Consider the following 16,496-nt stretch of genomic DNA (forward strand, 5'->3'; position numbering starts at 1 on the left):
TTAAAATAATTGTGCAACTTGCTTTTGTAGGAAAATACAAGTGGGTGGAGGATAAAGGTGATTTAAATAAATGATTTATTTATTTAAATGTGAGAGGTGGGATTTTGGGGGATTTAAATAAATATTAATTTATTTAAATGTGAGAGAATATTTAATTAAATAAATATGATTTATTTATTTAATGTAATGGTCTGAATTTGGTTAAGTGAATTAAATCAAATAAATTGAATAATTTATTTAATTAATAGGAGAAGAGGGTTAAGATGAATTAATTAAATATTAATTTAATTAATTATTAATTGATGGTTAAATAATCAAATAAATACCAAGTATTCATTTAATTAAGTGGACAGATTTATGTGACTACACATTGCATTCAAATTCATATTCTTTTAGACATCTACAACCGCTCCTAAATCACCACATTTTGAATCTTGTAACACATCACACATTTGTCACTTCATACTATGCATATGATCATTCCCAAGATAAACAGTTATCTTTACGCACCAAATCCTTCTAGAAACTCATCACATGCAACATTCTTACGTGGCATCTTCATCACCGATCATCATTCGATCATAAATCATCACAACTGATCTCCAAACTTCATCGGTTAGGGATTTGCATCTCAATTGGTTAGGGTTACCATTTGTTTGACTGCTTCAATATTGGTTGCTTGACTGCTTCAATACCGGTTTCTTTACTTCTTCATTACCAGTTGCAATTGACATCAATGACAACACTTCCTAATATACTTCTTTAATGCAATCTTCATGCAATGCTAACATTCTCACCCATTAGCATTGATGGCAATACAAATATCAATACCAATTGATTGTCATGATTGAGAGTAAAGTATATACATGGGTATAGGAATCCTGGTTTACATTTTTCAATATATACTTTTACACTTTTCAACATATACTATCCTTCAACTATATTTTCATATCTTCAGCTGGTAACTGGTCTACAATTTGTCTTCTCTCCTTAACATATAAGACTATCAATCATATACTTTTCTTCCCCTTTGACAACAATGCCAAAGTGAAGGTAAACCTTTCTATTTCTTATCCATGCTTCACCAATCTGCAATTAGTTACTCCCTTTGTGGAGTAGCTCCACTCTTCACCAATCCTTCTTAAATATTTTCAATAGGCTTCAAGATTGGTGTATTCCATATCTTCCTAATTGACTTCATGTAGGGGTACAACCCCTAACTTACCTCTAAGATATTGAAATGTAGCCTTAGGTAGAGGTTTAGTAAAAATATCTACTAGTTGTTCTTTAGTTTAAACATGCTCCAGTGATACATCTTTGCTTTGAAGTTTCTCTCTCAGGAAAGGATACTTCAGCTCTATTTTCTTTGTCCTAGCATGCAGCACCGAGTTCTTAGAAATATTTATAGCACTTGTGTTATCATAGACAATTCTTACCAGTTCTGATATCTTCAGCGTGAAACCTTCCAATATGTGTTTCATCCAAATTTCTTGGTTACAATTCATGTGCTGCAACATACTCATCTTTTGTTGTTGATTGAAAGATACAACTTCATTTCTTGTTGCTCCAAGACACTAATCTGCCTCCAAGAAAAAATTCTCCTCCGATTGTACTTTTCCTGTCATCAACATTGCCTGCCCAATCTACATCAATATAGACTTTTAAGTCAAAGTCTCCTACATATGGATACCATAATCCATAATCCATTGTGCCTTTCAAGTATTTGAAAATTCTTTTGGTTGCAATCATGTGTGACTCCTTCGGATTTTTCTGAAATCTGGCATCCAATCCTACTGCATGGGAAATTTTCAATCTGTCATGGACAACATAATGTAGCTTACCTATCCTGGATCTGTATTCCTTTTCATCAACTAGTACAAAATCATCTTCCTTTGACAATTTATAGCATGTAACCATTGGTGTTCCAACTAGTTTACAATCACTCATTCCAAAAGTTTTCAACACTTCCTTCACATACTTGGATTGTGTGATAAAAATTCCTTCCTTCATCTGTTGGATTTGCAAACCTATGAAAACTTTTATCTCTCCTAGCACTGACATCTCAAATTTATTCTTCATTTCATTAGTGAAATCATGACACATATCATCAACAAACACCTCACTTACCAGTATTTTATCTCCTTTTGTCTTGAGATATATGTTACTATCTTCATTGGTTCTTTGAAAACCTATCTTTATTAAGTGAGAGTGAAATATTTCATACCATGATCTTAGTGCTTGTTTCAATCCATATAGTGCCTTATGTAGCTTACACACTATATCCCTTTATTCAATTAATGCATAACCATCTGGTTATTCTATATAGACTTCTTCTTCCAATATTCCATTTAAGAATGATGAATTAACATACATCTGATATATCTTAAATCCTCTATATGCTGCAAATGTAAGTAGAGTCCTTACTCCTTCCAATCTTGCTACTAGTGCAAATGTCTCACCATAATCTTCACCTTTCTCTTGTGCATATCCTTTGCATACCAGTCTGGCTTTATTCCTGACCACTACTCCATCTTCATTCAATTTGTTTCTGAATACCCACTTTGTGCTTATTACATTCTTGTTTTCTAGTCTGGGTACCAATGACCAAGTATTATTCTTCTCTATCTAATCAAGTTCTTCTTCTATTGCTTTGATCCAGTCTTCATCTGCAAAGGCTTCTTTTGTTGTTCTAGGCTCAATAGTGGAGATCATACAAGAGTTTTCTCTTAGCCCTCTTCTAGTTAACACCCTTGCATTCTTGTCTCCAATAATCTAATTGGGGTTGTGCTTGAGTCTGACATACCTTGGAATAACATGATCTTGGTTTTTAGGTTCTTCTTCTTCACTTTCTTCATCTTGTTGGCATTAGGCCAGCATCCCTCGTGTGGATTCACGACATGGTTTAACAACCTCTTGTGGATTCTATAAGTCTAGTGGTTCTATCAGACATTGACAAGTCGACCTTTTGGTGCAACAAAAACCACAGTTGTAACAAGTGGTATCAAAGCTTGGTCACAAGTTCAAATCATGCAAGCCGCATCGAGTGACGCTAGGAGGGGGATTGTTGGCAGTGGGCCAACATCCCTCATTTGGATTCGCGACATGGTTTAACAGCCTCATGTGGATTCTATAAGTCTAGTGGTTGTATCGGGCATTGATAGGTCGATCTTTTGGTGCAAAGACAACCACACTTCTAACACATCTTCTATTGGACCTTCCTATTTTGATTGAACTGGGGCTTCTATGTTCAGCTCTCCAAATTCTGCCTTTACCAGTTCTGGTTCCAAAAATAGTGTGTTTGGTTCTTCTTCTTCCTTCTCCTTGCTAGTTTCTTCAGATTTTTTAGGAAATTCATATACTCAAACATTGACACTTTCAATGATCTTCTTAGTCCGATTGTTGTAGTAGTTGTAAGCTTTACTCTTGGTGGAGTAACCAAGAAATATGCCTTCATCACTTTTGGCATCAAACTTACCAATATAATCACTTATTTTAATAAAACATCTGCTACCAAAAATTTTGAAGTAACTGACATTCGGTGATCTACCATACCAGTATTCATAGGGCGTTTTGTCCTTACCTCTTTTGACCAGTATACGATTCATTGTATAAATAGTTGTGCTGACAGCTTCTCTCCAAAATGTCTTAGCTACACCTCCTTGAATTAACATATTCCTAGTAGCTCCAACCACTAACTGGTTGTTCCGTTCTGCAATATCATTCTATTGCGATGTCCTTGGTATAGATAGTTGCCTCTTGATCCCATTGATTTCACAGTATCTAGTGAATTCCTCTAAAGTAAATTCACCACCTTGATCAGTTCTCAAACATTTTATCTTCCTTTCACTTTCATTCTCAACCAAGGCCCTGAATGCTTTAAATTTGTTGAATTCTTATGTCTTGTCTTTCAAGAATGTGGCCCACATTATTCTTGAGAAGTCATCAGTAAATATCATGAAGTATTGATCTCCTTGGATACACCTAGTCCTCATTGACCCACATAGGTCAGTATGAATTGACATTCCTTACACAAAGCATTCACTGATTTGTCCAATTGTGGCAATCGTCTTACTGATTTTGACTTGTTGACTCTTATAATATTATCAAAATTCACATGGAAAAACCTCCAATTCCAAAGACAACTATCTTCTACTTTTGCAATCAAACAACTATTGGTTTTATAGTTTAAGTGAAATAATTTACCTCTGGTTTGTTTGCCTATTGCAATCAGTTCACCTTTGCTTCCAAAAATCTTGCAAACTCCATTCTTGAATTCTAATGGGTAAACTTCGTCATTGAGTTGAGAAACACTCTAGAGATTGTGTTTCAGACCTTCAACCCAATAGACATCATCTGCACTACTCTTACCATTCAAGGAAATGGATCCTTTGCCATTCACCATGCAAGGAGAGTTATTCCCAAATCTAACAACACCTCCATGAAATTCTTCCAATGTTGGAAACTTGCTCCGGTCACTAGTCATTTGGTGTGAACAACCACTATCTATAATCCAATCATCTGAACTATCCAAGTGAGAGACCAATGCCTTCTGATCTTATATGTCTTCTTTGATAGCAAAAAATACAATGTCCTCATTTGCATCTACCTCAGATTCTTCATCTATAATACCTTCATCCACTACAATGAGACAATTTATTTTTCCTTTTCCTTTAAAATTCCTATATTTCTCTCATTTTTCTTTGTTATCTCCATTAGGACAATTAGCAGCAATATATCCTATCTGGTTACATGCAAAATATTTCAGTGGTAATTTACCTCTATACTTACTGGTACCTCTAGGTAATCGCTTGGCCAACAATGCTTCAAGTTCCATTAGGCTATCTTCATCATCTACCTCTCTGCTAGATCTAGATTCATGACTGTAACTTACTTTTCTTCTTTTCCTTACTGGTGGGGTTAAGACTAAGGCTTTAAATGCAGATTTTGACCTGTGAACACTTCCATCAAAACCATTTAATTTGAATGTAGTTAATTTACCAATGATAGAGTCAAGAGTTACCTTTGTCTTTTCAATAGATTTAAGTTCATGAATGGTTGCAACTCTAATAGTTCCATAGACCGATAGAAGGGCTCTCAATACCTTGCTACCCACTCCACTGTGCCTCCAACACTTTTAATTTCTCCAAATATCTCCTTGATTCTCTGATCATACTATTGAATTTTTTCTCCTTCGGCCATTCTCATATCATCAAATTTTCCTCTAAGACTCTCTTTATTGGCTATCTTTGCATGCTCATCACCACCATAGATTTCTTCTAGTTTCTTCCAAACTTCATGTGCAGTCTCCAATCCATGAACATCAACATATTCTGAATCTGGCAAGGTACTGATGATGGCTTACAATGCTTAGTTGTTCTCTTGTTGCTCCTTCTTCTGATCATCTGTCAGAGTTCCACTAGGCAAGTTATACTTATTAACAACATGATCCCAATACTAACTTCCTAAGCTCTTGATATAAATCTTCATCCTATCACTCCAAATTTTGTTGAACTTCGGACCCTCTCTCTACATTATTTTCTCTTGGATCATTTCCTCAAGCTATTAGGCTTATACTCAAGAGGACCTAGACCGCTCTGATACCAATTGATAATATGGTGAAACTATAAAGATTTGGTCAACTACTGAGATGGGGGGTGAATTAGTAGTTATAAAATAAGCTAAATTTTCACAAAACTTAAATTCAACTCAGAATCAACTCACAAAATTTACCTGTTTAGTCACTTTAACAAATCTGCAGTTTTACTGTTAAACCTTACCAGTTGACCTAATACTTCAGTGATATAATGCAATAGATATGAACCTTAAATACCATTTGCCCAAAACCTTAAACTACTTCACTAATACCAGTATTAACATATTTCAGATCATTTCCGATCATTTAAATATATCTATGTAGATTTAGCAGTTATATACCAAAAACACATCCACAAAATCATTCACCACTTAACACAATGATTTTTCATGCGGAAACCCAAATGGGAAAACCACAGTGGGGATGAATACCCACAAGTATTTTGAACTCTTCTAAAGTTATCCCTGTTAGGAGCCAAGCCCGTTTAAAAGCTTATACAAAAATGTTTTGTTAGGAACAGATCCGATTAAGGACCACCCGGTTAAGGATTGATTACAAATACTCTGTTAAAGGTAACCTGAGTGGAAGATTTAAAATCCATGCTAATGGATCACCTGGTTATAGGATTTCAACAACAAGCCTATTAGAGCTTACCTGGTTAAGGGATTTTACTACTGTAATGGTTAGAGAACAACATGTTCTTTGACCGATCTAGAAATAGAACTTCCTTGCTGAATCAAATCCTTTACCACTCCTATTTGCCTTCACATCATTCTACAGACACACCTCCTGGTTCAACAACAATCACTTTCACACTTAACCAAATTTTCCAACGCTCTTTCAAACAATCCATCAACCTTAAAAACAAATACCTTGGATCGGTAACACAACACAAACCCTACAATTCTCATAGAGATTACAAACACATCGGTTCAATCTTGACCATTAGATTACATTGCAATCAACTTCACATTCTTTGAGACATCTACAACCACTCTTAGATCACTGCATTTTGAATCTTGTAACACATCGCACGTTTGTCACTTCATACTATTCATTTGATCATTCCCAAGATAAATGATTATCTTTACACACCAAATCCTTCTAGAAACTCATCACTTGCAACATGCTTACGTGGCGTCTTCATTACCGATCATCACAACCAATCTCCAAAACTTCATCGGTTAGGGTTTTGCATCACAACTGGTTAGGGTTACCAGTTGCTTTACTTCTTCAATACTGGTTGCTTCACTGCTTCAATACTGGTTGCTTTACTGCTTCATTACTGCTTGCAATTGACATCAATGACAACACTTCCTAATATGCTTCTTTAATGCAAACTTCATGCAATTCTATTTGTTATATCTGAGGGTGGTTTGAAGACGGACCCTAAGAAAGTGAAAGCAATTGTTGAATGCCCTGCACTAGAAAGCATTGGAGAGGTAAGCTCATTTCATGGATTTGCTAGTTTTTACCAAAAGTTTATCAGAAATTTCAGTTCAATTTGTAATCCTATGACTGAGACCATGAGAGGAGATTAGAAGGAATTCAATTTGACCACCAGAGCAAACAAAATTTTTGAATTGTTGAAGCAGAAAGTGACTGAGCAGCATGTGTTAGCTTTACCGGATTTTAATAAAGTATTTCAAGTGGATTGTGATGCAAGTGGAATAGAAATAGGAGTCATCTTGAGTCAAGAAGGAAGAGTGGTAGCCTATTTGAGTGAGAAATTGAATGATGCCCGGACGAGATATTTAGTGTATGATCAGGAGTTTTATGCCATAGTTCAATCCTTGAATAATTGGACACATTACTTGTTTCCTAAGGAGTTTGTGTTGTATACAGATCATCAAGCTTTGTAGTATTTAAATAGTCAGAGTAAGTTGAATCAGAGACCTATGAGATGGGTATAATTCTTGCAGAGTTACACCTTTGTGCTAAAGAATAGAAGTAGGAAATCTAACAAAGTTGTTGATGCATTGAGTAGGAGAAAGAATTTGTTGGGAGAGATGAGAGTGACAGTATTAGGATTTGAAGACCTTGTATGATGAAGACCCCAATTTTGCAGAACCTCGGAAAGTATGTAGAGAAATGGTTATGGTAGACATAAGCAAATAGTTGGATTATTTCATTCAGGATGGGATGTTATTCAGAGGAGTTCAGTTACGCATACCTAAGAGTTTAATGAGGGTGAATCTGATAAAGGAGAAACACAGTGGAGGTTTAGCTGGACATTTTGGCATTGACAAATAGTAGCATTGGTGAGTGAGCAGTACTTTTGGCCCCAGATTCATAAGGATGTTAAGACATATGTGCAGAGTTGTAGAGTTTATCAAGTTGAGAAGGGTAGTAGTCAAAATGTCAGATTGTATAAACCTTTGATAGTACTGGTAAGACCTTGCGAGGATATAAGCATGGATTTTGTACTTGGATTACCTAAGACATCAAGAGGGAGTGATTCTATATTTGTGGTAGTGGATAGATCTAATATGGCTTATTTCATACCTTGTAAGAAGACATCATATGCATTGCATGTAGAAGACCTATTTTTCAAGGAAGTGGTGAGATTGCATGGACTACCTAAGAGAATAGTTTCAAACAGAGACATTAAGTTTGTTGGCTATTTTTGGAGAGAACTTGGGAGGAAGATGAAAATGGATTAAAATTTCACTTATAATTTTCATCCATAGACTGATGGATAGACAAAAGTTATTAATTGGAGTTTGGCAAACTTGTTGACATGTTTAGTGGGAGATAAAACTGGAAGTTGGGATTTGATTCTTGCACAAGCAGAGTTTGCCTACAAAAATTCAGTGAATAGAAGTACCAGAAAAACACCTTTTAAGATTGTTATCGGAGTGCATCCTAGAGGTATATCAAAATTGAGAGACATTAGCAATGAAGACCAGAGAAGTTCAGAAGCATAAAACTTTGCAAATCGCATGGTAGCATTGCATATTCAAATTAAGCAGCATTTGGAAGACATGAACAACAAGTATAAGGAGAAGGCAAATGAGAAGAAGAGACATAAGGAATTTGAATTTGGTGATGAAGTGATGATATATCTGAGAAGAGAGAGATTCTTAGTTGGAACTTATAATAAGTTGCAGATGAAGAAGTTTGGGCCTTGTAGAATTTTGAGGAAGTTCAATTTTGGAAATGCATATGAAGTGGAGTTACCAAATAGTCTAAGTATTTCACCTGTGTTTAACATTGCACATCTTCATGAGTATCATGAGCTAGAATTCAATGAGAACAATATTACAAAATTGGAGAAATAGTTACCCCAGAAGGAACCGGGTCAGTTTGAAGAGATTTTGAATAGTAGGATTGGGTGTAGTTCCTGGAGCAGTGAATATAAGGAATATCTTGTGAAGTGGAATGAAAGACCAGTTGAAGATTCATCTTGTATTTCTTAGGAAGAGGTAGACCACCTTGGTTTTCCTCTAACCCTAGCAAAGTGAGAGGCTCACCTTTTTAATAATCCTAGATGTCTGGTGCAAGAGCATCCCCAATTCGTAGCAATCTTGCATCAACCAAAAAAAAAATCCTTTATGTTTTGTTTTTTGTTTGTAGTTTCAGTTTTCCTTTTTGTGTGTCCTGGTTTTGGCTCACTGGATCCTATGGAGTTGGACTTTACTTGAAGACTTTATCATCTTTCTTGCTTCCAAACCGCAAAATATTTAGATCATTTTTTGACGAGATATTGCTATAGGTTTCTATGACAGTTTCCTGTTACTGGTTGGCAATCCTTTGTTACCAGTTGTCTAGACCTATTTTGACGATCTACTGGAACCCCTTTCGAAGCTTGTGGAACCTTGGGCATTGATTTTGATGTTCCTTGGTGTGTGGCCGACCTTTTCCCATGATCTACATTTCATCCTTTGGATTTTTCAAAGGAATCTCTTGGTGGAGGCCAACCTTGTTATTTTACCTGTTAGGTCTTGTTCTTCAGGTTTTGATCCCTTTTGGGCCGACTAGATCCTTTGGATCGATATATATATTTGTAATTATGCATTAGAATATTATCAATCAGAGAATCAAGTACCTATATTGTGCATAGAAGATAGATCATAAGATTCAAGGTCTCAGTTGTGACCTATTCTAATAGACCTTTGAGTCGATATGTTGTAACCTAGTTGTTACCAATTGGATGTAATTAAATTTCATACAATAAAATAATATATTATGCATTGCCTCCATCATATCTTTATATTTTTGTTGTGTTTACTCTTGTTGACTAGTCCAAAATGATCTCTTTGAGGTCCCTCATCACCGGTGACTACTTCAATCTTCAGTGTAGTTATGGTCATTATTGTCTATCTATGTATTTCCTATGGTATATGATCTAAAAATGAATTTTTAGATATTTTTATGTTGACTAGTGATGATAGTATGTGGTGTTTCCAGAAGGTGATAGTAGTGGAAGCTGAAATATGCAAGAAAGAGTATTTAAAGTGTTTATGGAAGAATGTTTCACATCCATCTAGGTTTTGAAGATGATGGCTTGTGGTTCTAGATTTAATGTCTATGTTTTGTGGATATTGCACTATCATGTTTTCAAGTGTTGAAATTGGTTATTCTAGTTTGTTGACAATGAGGTTATCTATTAGGACTGGTTCAAAGAATGCTCTAGATTTCTCCACTATAATGATTAATTTTTTGCATCTTGGACGACATATTCATATGGTTCACACAGTGTTCCAGTTCAAATTTGTAGTGTTGCTTTGAATGACAAGTTAAGTTATGTTGTTTTTTGTTCAAAATTGTTAGTTGTGTTGGTCTCTAGCAAACACCGTTGATTTATCTTTTTTGTTTTTTATGGGTCTTACCATTATGTTTGAATATTTGCACTATGTACTTTACATTGGGTGATGCTTTTGGGTCCACTAGTTAACATGCTTTATTATTTATCTACATGTTGCATTTGATGTCGACTTTGAAGGATGTGTTATTTTATGTGGTTCTATTCAAATAGACTTTGAAATACTTGTGATTTATTTGGGTCTTGTTTATCTTCTAGGGTGGATTGCATTTGGTGTAGTTTCTCTTAGTGGCCGACATTGTGTAATGTATGTAAATTTTGTTTGTGTCTGACCTAGTTGAGGGTTTCAATGAATAAGATAGTATATAAAGATGTGTGAATGTGTGAATTGATTTCAAAGGGGGGGGAGTGTCAGTTTCCTGGTACAAGTGTTGGCATCAATGAGAAAGGGGGAGATTGTTGGAAACTTGAGTTGTGTTGTCATTGATGTCATAGATGAAGATTAGTCTATGTTGTATGGATTGGTGAAAGAGGTGAAGAGGAAGTTGTAATTTTTTAGTTGTGTCTTCAATGTAGTTGTGTTCATTGTTGTCTATCGATCTATTTCTTGTGGTATGTGGTCTAAAAATGAGGGTTCGGATGTTTTTATATTGACTAGTAATGATATTGAGTGAGTATGTGATGTTTTTAGAAGGTGACAGTACTTAAAGCTAAAATATGTAGGAAAGAGTATTTAAAGTATTTATGGAATAATGCTTTTCATTACTTCAAGTTTTGAAGATGATGGCTTGAAAATTTGGATTTAATGTCTATGTTATATGGATGTTGTACTATCATGTTTTTAGGTCCTTAGTTTCTCAGGTTTGAAGTTGGTTATTACAGTTTGCTGACAGTGATATTGTCTGTCAAAATTGGTCTAGAGAATGCTCTACATTTCTTCACTATAATGATTGAGGAGTTGGGTCTTGGAGGACATGTTCATATGGTTTGTGTAGTGTTCTTGTTCAGATTTCTAGTGTTTATTTGAATGGAAAGTAAATTTATGTTGTTCTATTATTCGACATCATCAGTTGTGTTGGTCTTTGGCCAACTTAGTTGATTTATCTTATTTGTCTCATACTCTTTTGATTTAGATATACATTGGAGGTGGAAAAAAAGGTTTTGTTATGGATCTTACCATAATTTGTAAACATCTAAACTATATAATTTATATTGGGTGGTGTTTCTGGGTTGACTGGTTAATGTGATCTATTGTTTATTTACATGTTATATTCGATGTCGACTTTGGAGGATATGTTAGTGTGTGTGGTTCATTAGAATCAACTTTGGAAGAATTGATGTAATGTATTTGGTTCCCCTTTAATATCCTAGGGTAGACTACATTTGGTGTAGTTTCTCTTGGTGGCCGACATTGTGTGATTTATGTATATTATGTCTATGGCTGACCTAGTTGAGTTTTTCAATGAATAAGATAGTATATAAAGATGTGTGGATGTGTAAATTGATGCACAGGTGGTAGTGGATTGATTGTAAATGATGTGTAAACATATGTGGAGAATTAGAAGTGAAAGTTTCAATTTGTTATGAGTGTTGATGATCATATCTTTCATTGTGATAATGTTTTGAGATAGTGAATGAAGTGAGTTGTGTTTTCCATAATACTACTCACTTGACATAGTAGTTCAAGGGCAGTTTCATGATCAAGGGATTGTGTTCATTTAAATTCATCATTTCTATATACCTGCCAAAAGACAATGTGTCCTTTTGGTGGCTTGTGTAGATTTGTATCTTGTCATGGAGAAGTGAGCTTTTGTAATTTAACTCCATTTTATCTTGCCCTAGGATTGTGTGTATCAGTAATGCAAGTCCATTATATCATCCCTTGAGGTTGTGTGCCTTAGTCTTGCAAGTCAAAATCAGGAGTAGTGAGATACCTTGGCCTTGAGCATAAAACATTGTAATCAATCATTCATATTGTGAGTGAGATTCTCATTGTTGTTTTTCCTTGCTTAGGGTTTTCCATATAAATTTGGTGCTCTCTTGTGTATTGCATATTGGGGTTTCATGTTTCATTACTATAAAGATAACATAATTGTGGTTTGAAATTTAAGGGCTTAAAGATTATTTGGTTTAAGGTTCAAACTAATTCACCCCCCTCTCAATATTGTGGTGTATTTAACACTATTATACAATAATTATGTTGGAGTTAGGGATCACTAAGAGGGGAGGGTAAATTGGTGATATATCAATTAGAAAATTTCCAAGATTAACTTTAAACCACCGGAAGCAAATACTTGAAACTGAAATGCAGAAACATAAAAAAAAACAACCACAAAATTATAACACTGTTATTTTTATGTGGAAACCCAAATGGGAAAAACCAAGGTGGTATTTGAACCCACAATATTATTCCACTATGGCCAGTAGCAAAACAATATTAAAAATGGGAATGCACAGGCATTCAAGCACATTGCCTAGAGCTCACTACTCAATTACAATAACTTGGAAGACTACAACCCTCAGGGAAGTCTCACTGACTTACAAAGTTGTTACAGTGATGAATTACAATGTATGAACTCTAAAATAGCATCTATCATGTCTAGATGAGTTTCGCTTGAGTGTTGAATATATTGATTGGGTCACCTTCTCTATTCTGCTCTGTTATGTCTTGTAGTTTGTCTAAGTCAACTACTGGATCAAGAATGCGCACGTGAAACTGTGTCAAAAAGGATTCTCAATCACCTCTTGCTCCCATAAAATCACACCATCCACCAAAAATATCACCCACACAAAACTTATATACCGACAACCACAAAATAGGTTATTTACCATGTCGGCCTGAAGGTGTAACATGTCTAGTCACATGTCGGCTTGACCGGATCCAAAAAGATAAGTGTGGATCACCAAAGAAATATAAAAATGAAGTGTCTAAGTCATCCCAATCAACAAGAACATGATACAATGCATCGCAATCATCGAAAAGCTTTCGGGCCCAAAAATGCTTTGTTCTTCCTAAAATACCAGTTAACGCATGCTTCTGGATAAGAAGAATTATGACCACCAGATCAAATCTCCATGAAGAGTTCCCATAAATGGCAACCCTAAACCAATAATCAGCCACCGAAAACCACCAGAAACCACTAGATGAATATCAATTTCCAACAATCTCCCCCTTTGGCACTGATGGCAACACTCATGAAAAGTGACTAAGTGTTGAGCACTATACACCGGTTCAAAAGAACCAAAAGAATTTTTAAGGCTCCCCCTTAGACAAAGAATTTCACTCTTCAATACTACACATTTTTCACTATTCCTCTCCCCCTTTGACAACAATGCCAAAGATGGGGTGTTGCAAAAACCTATTTACAGAGATATTCACAAAAACATTACAAGTATTTGAAGAGAAACCAAAATAAATAGTCTTCAAAAATCCTAGGTGAGTATCCCACACACTCTTCGAGTTATCCAAAATTGTGATGAATGCACTAAATATAGTAGCATGAATCTCTAACTCCCTTAGATCAGATGACATAGGTCAGGCCATCTCCTTCATGCAATCTACCTTGTTACTCAACATAGTATCCAACTGAGGGGAAATTAGGTTTTAGAATTCACCTACTTTTATCAAAATTTTGTCCTTGTCTGCTTGGAGGCTTGAGATCTGATCATTTAGAGCTATAATCTTCCCTTCAACACTTCTAATTAAAGTTGCATTTGGATCAAAGGACTGATAAATACCAGCAAGTTTGTCTTGGCAAAGACCTATCTTCTTTTCAATATCTACAGTGAATTTAGGCAAAACTAGGCAAGATTTGTATAATTTAGTGGCTTCTGACAATGTGTCAGAAGTAATCTATAATCTCTTATTTAATCTTACTCTATTATCCACAATAATATTTTTAAAATTATGTATCCTAACATCTTTAAATTTATCCAAAACTTTCTAAGTAGTTGTCTTCTCCAAAGAATCAAAACTTGTATTTAGACTGTTAATCAATTGTAACAGTTTACCGGAGGGGCTATTATTTGAATCTAACTGTACATTTGGAGCCACCTTCTGCAAAACATCAACTGACATCACAATTAGTTTTTTATCATATAATTCTAACCTCACCAGATCTTGACTAGCCTGGGCTTGCACAATAGCTGCAAGCATGAGCTTCTCTACAGGAGACATCTTTCTAAGATTAATAAGGATCTAAGGCAGGGTCCCTATAACTAGAGGAGTGACAATTTCTAGTTCAGCTATACCTTTGCCCTTTTTAGACTCTCCAGCCTTTTCCTCTATAGACTCAGCAACCTTCTTCTTTTCACCATCCCCTTTATCTTTTACACCGGTGTTACCACTTGGTGCAGTATCAACCTATTGGATCTCAGGGGTTGCAGAATTATCCACAACCGGAGGAGCATCACTTGTTTCATCATCAATTTTAGTGTTACCTTGGTCTTCTGGATGATCCTCAGTCTGAGTTTCATTCTTGTAACTTCCAGAAACACCTTGCTTATGTTCCAGCTGAGATGGTTTGCATGCATCCTTGTATAGGGTCATTCTGAATTATCTTTCTCCATATCTCCTTTGTTTCTTTCCTCCACTCTTCCATATTTCCAACCATCAATTAGTTAATCATGTTCTTACTTTGGAATTCCTTCGTGTTAACCTTTTCAATCAGCCTCTTGGCTTTATCATGAGTAATACAAGTACAGACATGTACTAGCTCTCTCTCCTTCATCTCCTTGGCAATATTACTTGCTATCATTCTTCTTGCATCTATTAGGATGTACAAATATTTAGGAATGGTCTTCTCCAATTCAATTAATATTTTTCTAAAATTGTATAAATATAGTACAACTTCTTTTTCAATATTTCTTTGATCAACTTCATCTAAATTCTCATAATAAGCTCCAATATTCTTTAAATTTTCATCAATTAGCTGATTTGATGATAGTGGAGGAACAAATGTGTACTTACCTTGTATGTTACTAGACTCAAGGTATTTTTCAAGTTGACTTTTGACCTCTCTACCTCTTTTGGATATTCTAGTAGGAGTGGGATCAGATTTTGCCTTCTTGCTTTGTTGGGCTCCACCAAACTATGGCTTCCTCACCACTCTCACAAATTCTCCTTTCTTCTTCACTTTCCCTACTTCCTCCTCAAACTATATTTTAGATGCTACCAGAGATACTACAACATAGGTCCTATTAGGCTTCTCCTTCTTCTTCAACACACCTTTCTCGGATGGGCTAGGTCCTGCAGATTATGTCACCGAAGCAGTTACATTTTACCTTAGAGGGAATCGGATCAACCTAAGGTTTCTTGGTTTCCTCTTTGGCCTCAAGTGTAATGGAGTCAACTTAATACCCCATGGGAATGATCCACACTATCTAGGGCTCCACAACTTCCATCAGACATTGATCCTTGTCAACCATGAAGCATATAGTTTTTTCATACTTTTCAACAATCTCTTTAGGGATCATTTCCATGCTTTTCATTGATGTTGATAGGATTTGAAATATCCCAAGAGAGAAGATATCCTCATTGTTGCATCACCAAATCCCCATAATCCTTCTTTGATCTACGTGGCCACCAGTCTATCATAGGCCCATTGGACCTTTCCTTTTATACTAGGTATCTCGTTTAGGAAGTATAAAGCCAAGCAAATAAGAAGTGTACCATATTTAAATGTGTTCTATTTATCCTTCTTGATCTTCTTCAAATTGCTCAATAATTTATTCAAGAGGGTTGTGCACAAATCATACCTTTGTCTTCTTTCAACATCTGATACACACCGTAAATAGTAGTGTCAAAGATAGAGTTGTACTTGTTTGACTAGTAAACCTTGTAACCAACTACCATCGATGCAAATTTCACATCATTCTCCAGAATGTCATTTATGATCATTGATCTTCTATAAAATTTGGAACCTATGGTGGCTATCGTTGTGTCATTCGACACTTTCCTCAGACTGGGCACATCACCAGTTTTAGCTAAGCATGTCACAACTCAAATCAGCTTCTTGGTGATCTTGTGCAGTCTATCAAGCCATATGAATTCATCATGAACTCAGCTAAGAATGTACTGGATCCAATCTGCATCATCAAACAATGAAAAGTGAATGAACTGCAAGAAACCCTTATCTT

This window comes from Cryptomeria japonica, chromosome 7 (genome assembly GCF_030272615.1).
Source record: "Cryptomeria japonica chromosome 7, Sugi_1.0, whole genome shotgun sequence".
NCBI lineage: Eukaryota > Viridiplantae > Streptophyta > Pinopsida > Cupressales > Cupressaceae > Cryptomeria > Cryptomeria japonica.